Here is a 9,837-nt window from a genome sequence, read left to right on the forward strand (position 1 = left end):
TTTGATGATTATAAAGGCAGTTTACAATGTTTTGAGTGTCCCTGAATGGCTTACAATTAATTCACCAGTTAAGTTGGACATACTCAAAGCATTTGGGTTTATTTCCATTAATCTTTAATGGAGTCGTAAGTAAATGGAGTGACTTGACAACTTCCTTTTGAAGTAACAGTCCTTTTCATTAAGGGATAATTTTTATATTTGTAAAGAAAGTCTCTCTTCTGAAAGCTGATGGATTCCATACAGCTTTTTAAATAAGAGGCATTCGGTCTGTGAGTTCTGTAGGCTCATGCATTATGGAAAGGAAGAGCAAGGACCCTTCATTAAAAGACATTTAAAAAAATAGAAATTTAGGATGTTCTGAGCAGCCCTCAAAGCCGCCTCTTTTCCTTGAGAACTTGGCTTTTCTGCATGGATTTTTGGCTGGCAACTGTGGTCATTTCGCTAAAGAATTGAGATTTTGAGTTCTTCACTTCAGGATTGGGTGCTGAAAATATTGTCACTCGAACATCTACTGTTGGAGTTATTCTGAAAATCAGGTACTTAGCAGAAACCCCTCTTTTGTTAGATTAATGCATTTTTTGTCCCTTTTATAAATGTACGATGTTTCTCAAGCCTACTGAATTCTGTCACTTGGGGATAAAATCAGAACCATAAAAGGGAAGAGCTGAGAATCCTTTACTTTTTAACAAGTGTCTCAGGTTGATTCTATGATCAAGTAAGTGTCGACACCTACCTGTACCAGGTGATCTCCTTACCTAGGTAAAAGATGGCCAACACCCTTTTTTCTTTTTTTTTTTTAAATTAAAGAATATGAAGTTTACCTGTTTCCATAGCTATATAGCACCTTAGCATATATTTCTAGCTGGGGAAAGTCTCGGATGGGTCCCGCTTTTGCGGAGGAAGCTGCTTCCCTGATAGCAAGATTTCCACAAGGCTAAAAAGAAAACCGGTTCATCAGACTTTTGCAGAAGGGAGCAAAAGCAATAGATATGTGGCTTTTCTGTTTATTCTGTGGTTTGATGTAGTAGAAAATGCTCTAATTCGGGCTTGTATTTCTGAAATTTTGATGGTAGAGTGGTATGGTTATCTCCCTGGTCTGCTCAGAGCTGGGGTATCTGTGGCTACGTAAGAAATATTTGTTTATGATATTGAGAATAAACTTAAAACAGCTCAGTCATAAGTGGCAAGACCAGTTTCTCATATGCAATCTGTAGCTACAGTGTTCATATTGAAAGATTAAAAACTACGAAACTACTAACTCACTTTAAACTGAAGTTTAAAGCAGGCTTTCTTTGATCATGAAGAAGCTTGATTTTATTACAGGCCAGGACCATTTCTTCTCCTTTTTCCTAAGTTCTTTGCATTCATTCATTCATTCATTCATTCATTCATTTTGCTTATTCTGAGTGTTTTCTGATAGTGAGGAGGGAAAGCAGGTGTGGTCAGGAATATACGATTTGTAATAATAATCAGTTCTCTTTTCTGACCACTGGTTGGAATAGCGAGCTGAAGGCCATGTCAGTGAAGCAGAAATATATCAAAGTATTTTTTTGGAACGATTATTCTGGAACAGCCCCTTTAGGCTGCAACCCCCTGGACTGTGACTGGCACACAATACACACTCTGGAGATTTACAAACTTAAAAAATTTTTTTCTTGCTTTGTCAATCACTAGAAACTAATGAAGTTGCGTTTTCTTACAAGAAAGTTCTCAATGGAACACTTACGCAGTATTCACTCTCCAAGGGTCACGTCACCTCTAAAAAGTAATTTCTGATTCTGATTTCATGAGGTGTAAGGTTCTGAAGCACTGTAAAGCCACTGTATAATGACTAAACATAGCTTCTGAAGATGGGAGCACAGACTGCTTTTACCTGTGGGAGACAGCGAAAGACCACTAGTCACTGATCTTTGCTCCTCTTAGCATGACCGATCAGTGTATTATGGTTCTCTTTGAGAGCGCGTTTGTAGAGGAACTACTGCTTATGATTGTCACACATCTTATTTAACAAAAGGATGCTAAAGCCTTGGATGTTACCAGGAAGGAAATACTATAATGTTTTCGTTGCTCCATGATATCCTCCTGCCTCCTCCCAGATCCACTTCAACCATTGTCCTGTCCTGCTCCTCAGAAGGGTGGTTGGTAGCTAATAATATTAAACCTGTTAAAGAGTGTGACCTGTGAATGTGCACTAAGTCGCAGGACCTTTGTTTTTTCAAAATTTTTTCTGCATCCCTTTGTTATAATCTCATTTAGTCGTCAGTCTTGGCAATATGTCTAGGTGTTCCTTATGACAAAGTTATTTTCTTTTGAGGATTTTCATTTTTGAATGAAATAAAAACCAGAGGTTTGTTTTGGTCTGTGACCCCACAAAAACAGTTAAGATCACCAGGTTGTAGGTTCTAGGGCTTATTTTCATCAATATAAGGAACATCTTTCTAACAATTAGAGTGATTGCAGGCCAGCCTGTTCTCTCTGATGGTAGAAAGTGCCATCGACCCAGGAGAGAATGAGCACGGGTACAGGAGGATTCACAAATCTGAGACAACTTGGATTAGACCTCTGAGGCCCACCCAGTGCCAAAGTTCTATGGTATTCTGTATCTCATCCTTGAACTTCAGTGCCAAGCCCATATACATAAATAGCGTATTTTCTATCAACTGTGGACAATCTAGTACCTGCTGCTTTAACAAATATTAAATTTATATCTAATTGCAATAATGCATAAGTGCAAAAATTAATACTTCGAGAAAAAACTTGATACAAGATTATTTAATTCTAATGTCTCTGTCCTAGTAATGACCACAATGAAACCGTTGGGCAGTCATCTTTCTGTTTGGCTTAACTTTAAAAGCACAAAACAAAGAATTTAGAGACTAAAACGGGCACCTACAATAAAAATGTTTTAAAAAGCTGACCTTCTCTTAGCCAGTATTACTGATTATCTACATTTTTATAATGCTAACTGATACTCATCAGGCCCTGAAAAACATAATCTTCTGAATCAAAAAAGATCTAGCAACTTGTTTGGCATCATCTTAACCTTCAGCACCTTTTATTTTTGGAACACAAATGACCCCTGTCTTCTTAACATAGCAGTTCCATGTGAATTACTCAAAACCATTCTTCGCAGATTCTTTAAGTGTGGAGGCTGCACTGTGAGAGAAGGGCTTCATGGTGGCCAGCTGGGAGGCCAACCAGGGCTCAAGTCTCAGTGCTGTGTCTCCCTTGTCCCTCCCTAGCTGAGGAGCTCGGGGTGAGTCTTTCCTCATATCTTTGATTTCTCATCTCTATAAAAGGAATAACAACACCCATCTTTCAAGGCTGTGTAAGGCTTGTAGGCAGCGCTTACCAGGACTGTTTCAGGTAGTTTTGTATTTCTAAAGGCAGTCCTCCTTGTTCTGTAGCTAGATTCTCCTGGATAAAGGACAGAATCAATTGAGTTACTTTGGGAAGTTGTCCCAACTTTTTAAACCAATAGAAGCTGGGTTTCCCAAACAGTTCTCGAGTCATTGGAAAGGTCTGACCCAGCCTTTTCCTGGTACCCAGAGAGAAGTTAGTTTATGCTCCCTCAAGACAAGGCTGTTTCAGGTATTGAAACATTCAAGGTCCTTCTGCCTCGATCCAAGTCTGAACTAATCTAACCTCTTATCCACCAGGGAATTCCATTCAGCAATCACTGTTTGGGGAAAACTGTCTTGTCTCTGAAATCTATAATTGATTTAATCTGGCTCGTTTGTACACAAGCACACATTGTTTTATTACGCTTCACTTTATTGGGCTTCACAGACGTTGTGTTTTCTACAAATTGAAGGCATGTCCATCCACAGCAAAAGGATTATGGCTCGCTTTATGCAGGGCGTATTGTTCCAGCCCCTAGATCTATATTATGGGCACAATTTATAATTCCACATCTAGTCTGAGTCTACATTATTAGACAGCACAGTCACTGGCACTCTATTCTGTATTCTGTTTTCCTTATATGTCTTTTTCTATTGGGAATCTTGAACCAAGGGCCTGCAGGCCACACAGCCACAGAGAGGCTTTGTTTGGCTCAAGGGCTAAAAACAAATAAACAAACAAAAACACCACTTGAATTGGAAGCCAGCATTTAAAAATCCTTCAAGCTGGGATTTCCAGCTTTTCTTGAAACATCTAAAGTTGGCCATACTGGGCCCACAATCCCACAAGATAGCCATTAGTTGAGACCGAATGTTGACTAGTTAGAGGGATAGTCACATGCTCTTCAGTTTGCTACAGGCCCACCACTACTTACCACCCAACCTCCATGCCTAGATCTGTACCATTTATCTTTGAATATGTTTTTCACTGGTCCGTTTTTCCTTATGACAGAATGAAGACAAAAGTAAAATGTTCTTAGTGCCCATATTGCTATCATAAACCTCAGAGAGATTGTCAGTAGCTAATAAAAATCAGCAATCCTTTTGGACAACTTACTCTGCTCGACAGTGTGCTAAGTGCTTTGGACATCTTGCCTGGTTCTTATTTATGCTGTGAGGCCGGTGTTTCTGTAGCTGTAGGCTCTCTTTGTTCTACCTGATGGGGTCAGGGGTTGGGTAAGAAGTGGTGTGTAGAACTCCTCCCTCCTACTTTTCTGCACCATGTAGTTTTTGAAGGACAGGATGCTTTAGGCATCTCTTTATGATGCACATCTTGGGATAGAGCAGGTCCCTCTGCTCAGGATACAGCTCCATTGCAGGGGATTGCAGCCTCCCCAAACTGTCCTCATAGAAGTCACATGTTTGGTTCATGGGGTAAGTTGTAATAAAACATTCAGTTGAACAAACTGGCTGTGCAGACCACCTTATAACTCTAACTGGATCTAACATCTCAGTCATCTGATCCATCAAAGGAACATTTGAACCTACTATAAAAAGTTTGGGAAAATAAAATTGTTTCAATCTAATAGTAAAGCTTCTTAGTAGACAAAAAAAATATCTCACTGTTTGGCATCCTTTGCTTTGGTGAGAGTTGATTTCAAATACGAATACTCTTTTGGATAATATGTTTTGAAATTCATAGTTATAACTTACTTGATTGGAGTGATCTTCTTTGTGTCATAAACTAAGACATGTGACAAGAAAAAGCTTCTGAGATGTTCTAAATTAAATTACAATGGCCAGAGCGTGAGAGAAACACAGAACAGTTAGCTTGTTAATAGCTGTGGACCAGCTCTAACAAAAGACTTCTCACATTCCTGCAAATCTGTTGGAATTTAGGATTAACTTCCAGGTAGTTATTTCCGTGATTCCAAAAGAGAAAACAGCCGGGCGCCATCGAACCCCAGAAGCTTTCCCTATCCTGACCCCAGGAGCCTCTCCTTATTTGCACATGAATTTTCCAATCTGCTGCCCACAACTAATTCACAGGAGCTGACGCTCCTTCCTTGCTGGCTCCAAGTCACCTTCTCCTACCCTCTTTGTCTATAGCTAATGTAAATTCTTCCAGAACGGTTTATATCTCTCTGCCCCCACCCCTTCTTGATGTATAAAAAACGCCCAACAACTCCAGGATGACAGACCTAGCCATGCTACTGGTTCAGACTTCATGCCCCAGGACCCTTTCCTAAAAAGAGACTTTCAGCTTTGGAAGTTAATTTTCATTTAATACATGAAAAAGAAGAGTGCCTGGTGATAAGGAATAAATTCTTTACATGCTTCAAGCCGGCGCAGACTGATTTGGGGGGCTCCTCCTTTGTCCACAAAAGGCCTTTAATAGTTCTTTGCTCGATAGAGAATCCAAACTCAGATTTTTCATTGCAAGCAGCTTTATCCTGCAAACCAAACAACTCAGTGGTTTTAGGACTACTCAGATTTCTTTCGGCCTCATCACTATTGTACCTTCAGATCTTGTTTCTCAGTAATAAAAAGTGGCCTGTTTGATTACTAAGATTCTGGACTGAGTGTCCCGCCCCCATATCTTTCCATTTGTGTCTAAAGTAGAGTGAACATAAAACAAGACAAACTTGTTCCAATGTAACACTTCCTGGACACTTTCCGCTTTACAAGGTAACAATCCTGACTGTTTGTTTTAGAAATGGTAATGTTGTATCATTGTAACAAATTATACTTAAAAATCATTCAGTGTGAAATTGCAGATTAATCCCATAGGGACAGGGTATTAACAATCACCCAGCCCCTTTGGAGCATACAGATGGTGAATCTGGGACTCACAATAGGAACAATCGCTGATTACATGCCTGGGTGTAACGGACAAAAAGACCTCTCCAACCTCCCCAACTTCGGCTGAGGAACACGGTGGAGGTCCTAGCGCCTGACTTGTTTAGGACACTCAGGTCCCCCAGAATGCCTGTATTTCACCACCTAGTCTATGTGACATTCTACAGCCCCTTCTGTGTGCTTTGAAACCTACCAAGGGTATATATGAACATATTCTCTCAGTGTCTTTAGCTTTAACCCTTCCAAATTCCACATTGTTTAAAGAGCAACTTCGCAATGGAGCGGGACCTGGGGACGCGGCAGATGTGCTCAGTGGAGAGAGCTCATTATCAAAACCAGTATCCACTGTTCACCAATCACCAGGAAGAAAGTCATCACTCACAGCCTGGACTAGGGGTTGGAGAGGGCTCTACATTTCAGAAATTAATCTGCACCTGAAATGAAAAGTACAAAAGCCCCTAATTTTGAAACTATCATTCTATGGAGCCACAGATGGAAACCCCCATGACATGCTTGACACTCAGAATGAAAATGGTACACCTGTACACAGGCTCTTGAATACAGACCATGTTACAGTAAGTGACCAGTGTGTGCTAGGGACTCTGAACTAAGCAAGTAAGACTGTTTTCTATTAAACTATTTATAAAATTTCACTGAAATTTTAAATTAATACAACTTCAATGGTAATTTAGGTTCCTATGCAACTTCTGTATACATCCAAAGTTTTCCTCCCAATCACTGGTTTGATTTCAGATGCAAAGGTGAGAAATAACTTTCCAATCAGGAGAATAAGTTGTCTCAAAAGAGAACCCAAAAGCTGAGATGCTTAAAAGACTTTAACACAATTCTCTTGGTTTTTTAGGATGTGTTTCTCAAAAGTTTTATCTAAATGAACTTTTATCCTAAAAATTCTTTTTCCAAATTGTTTTGTTATAGAGCTCATAAAAGTACAAGTGGATGTTCTGTCTGTGTCTGACTAGAAACTGTTTTGCTTTTAGACATGTGTAGCCCACACTGGTTTTACTTTTCCTAAATCCAGGGGTTTGTGATAGTTATGGGTCAGCTGAGTGATAAAGACCATGTCCTCTCTATTGGACCAATTACTCTCCTTGAGCGTTTCACAATCCTGTCTTGAAGGGACACTTGTAAGCCTCTCAGGATTATTCTAGAGATGGTTTATGACTGGTCCTTATGTTCACCTAGTCTCTCAGACATTGGCATATATCCATTAAATGGGTATAGTTTCCATTTTGAAAGATGAAAAAGTTCTAGAGATCTGCTGTACAACAATGAACAACACTACTGAACTGGCACTTAAAAATGGTTAAGGTGGTACATTTTGTGGATTTTTTTTTACCAGAATTAAAATTTTTTTAATCAAATCAATATAGCAATTGTACAAATTAGGAAAAGCTTTGTTTACCATGAAAAAAGGCCTATGTCAGGGTTCTCAGCCTTAGGGCTTGATGGTTCTTTGTTGGGGGAGGGGGTAGAAGCTGTCCTGTGCAGCGTAGGATGTTGAGCAGCATCCCTGGTCTCTACCTACTAGATGCTAGTAGCACCCCACCCCTAGCATGACAACTAAAAAGAAAAAACCAGATGATGATAAATGTCTTCTGGGTTTCAGGGGCAAAGTTGCTCCTGTCTGAGAACCACTGGATTATTATAAGACTGAGGAGGAAAGAAAACACATTTTGAAAAAAACAACTAAATCTTCTAGGTCTTCACTGTCTATTATGGTAGTCAATAGTGGTATGGAGCTATTTAAATTAAAGTCAAATTTAAATCTCAGTTCCTGGTTCTTTAGCCACATTTCAAGTGCTTGATGGCCACATGTGGGCCACCATATTGGACAACACAGATATAGACCATCATCACCAGAAGTTCTATTGGCAGCACTAATCTGGATGCTCAATGTATTATTTCTCATCTAGATATTCACTGTATTTCTCATCTATTTGGTATATGTGCTGATCTTCTAATTCCTTTTCAGGCTATAAACATGTGCGAAGTTGATGGTGAATGCCACAGCAGATCCACCATCAGACATGGCAGTGTGTAACTGTTAACTAAGCTGCTCTTTATTACCTGCTCATAACTGCCCTCATCAGAAGAAAACAAAGGAGAACAAAAGCAAAATAATTTGTGCATTAACCTTACTTCCCCATCAGTGATCACAGCAAACATCACACAGTCTTAGAGCTCCTTTATTGTCTCTCTGAAAATGTAACAGAGCTTCCCATCAGAACAATCCTGATTAGCAGTTCCTCCCAGTTCTTGACACATTGGTGTCTTTTCTATCCAGACGGATTAAGCAGGTGGATGCCAAGGCCTGTTGGTCCCCAGGGTGGAGGGTAGAAGGAACATGCACGTAGTTGTATGTTGCTATTACGTTCTGTAAACACATTAAGAGGGTTCCTGGATTACCTACTGTCTACTCTGCTTCGATGAATGAAAACTAGCTGTGAATACTCAATACACCTCAGAATCAGGAAATGCAGATTTCTTCCTTCTCTTTTCCAAGACATTCAAGTCACCAAAGAAGACACAGTCACACTAGGCAGAGTCTTCAGTGAGAACTGACACTCATGAAATCCTCATGTGGTTTGAGTAAAAGGGAGACCCTGTTAGTGGACTGTTTTTCTGTACAAAATCTCTCTCCTCCAGTTGTTGGCGGTTGTGTGAAGTCATTCTTTTACTCTCTATCTCATTCTTTGTTGGTGTTTTAAACACTCAAGCGTTACGTCACCGATGCCTTATTTATCCATCAGACTTTCTATGGTCTAGAAAATAGAACAGAAAGGATTTGACTCCTGGTGGAAGGGAGACCTGGAAGGGTGTGGGATTGGGTAAGGTGTTTGTACACCTTTGGCTGAGAAGATAAGGACAAACTAGGGTTTAAAAAATGTTTTTTTAAGTGCACAATATCACAATAGCAACACAAACCAAAAAGTGAATAGAAATTAGCCAACCTTGAGGACATTACGCTAAGTGAAATAAGCCGGTCACAGAAGGACAAATACTGCATGATTCTACTTATCATGTGGTCCCTGTAACAGTCAAACTCATAGAAATAGAGAGCAGAATGGTGGTTGCCAGGGACCGGGGTCGGGGAGGGAAGTTGTTATCCAACAGGTGTAAAATATGCTTTGTAGATGGGTAAGTTCTAGAGATCATACTGCTCTTGTGCCTGTGGTTAACCCTGTATGATGCACTTAAATATAAGGGCGGAGCTCCAGCTAAATGTTCTTAATCACAATGAAAATAAATGTTACATGCCATGAAAAAAATGAGCCAAATAAATTCAAAAGACTGTTTTCCCCCAGCTTTTTCTTTTCCCCAAGATAAATTATTTGTTTTCTTTTTTAATGGTGACATTGGTTAACGAAATCCAATGTTTCAGCTGTACACTTTAACAGTAAGGCATATATATATTTACAATGTGTGTTCACCTCCCATAGTTAAATTTCTTTCTGTCACCACATATTTGACCCCTTTTACCCCATCTACCTGCCCCTTCCCCCCTCCCCTCTGGTAACCGCTAGTCTATAGTCCATGTCCATGAGTCTCTGTTTGTTTATCCTTTTCATTTGTTGCTTTTAGGTTTATATTTCCACATATAAGTGATATCATGTGA

Source organism: Pteropus vampyrus, unplaced genomic scaffold, assembly GCF_000151845.1.
Source record: "Pteropus vampyrus isolate Shadow unplaced genomic scaffold, Pvam_2.0 Scaffold322, whole genome shotgun sequence".
Lineage (NCBI taxonomy): Eukaryota > Metazoa > Chordata > Mammalia > Chiroptera > Pteropodidae > Pteropus > Pteropus vampyrus.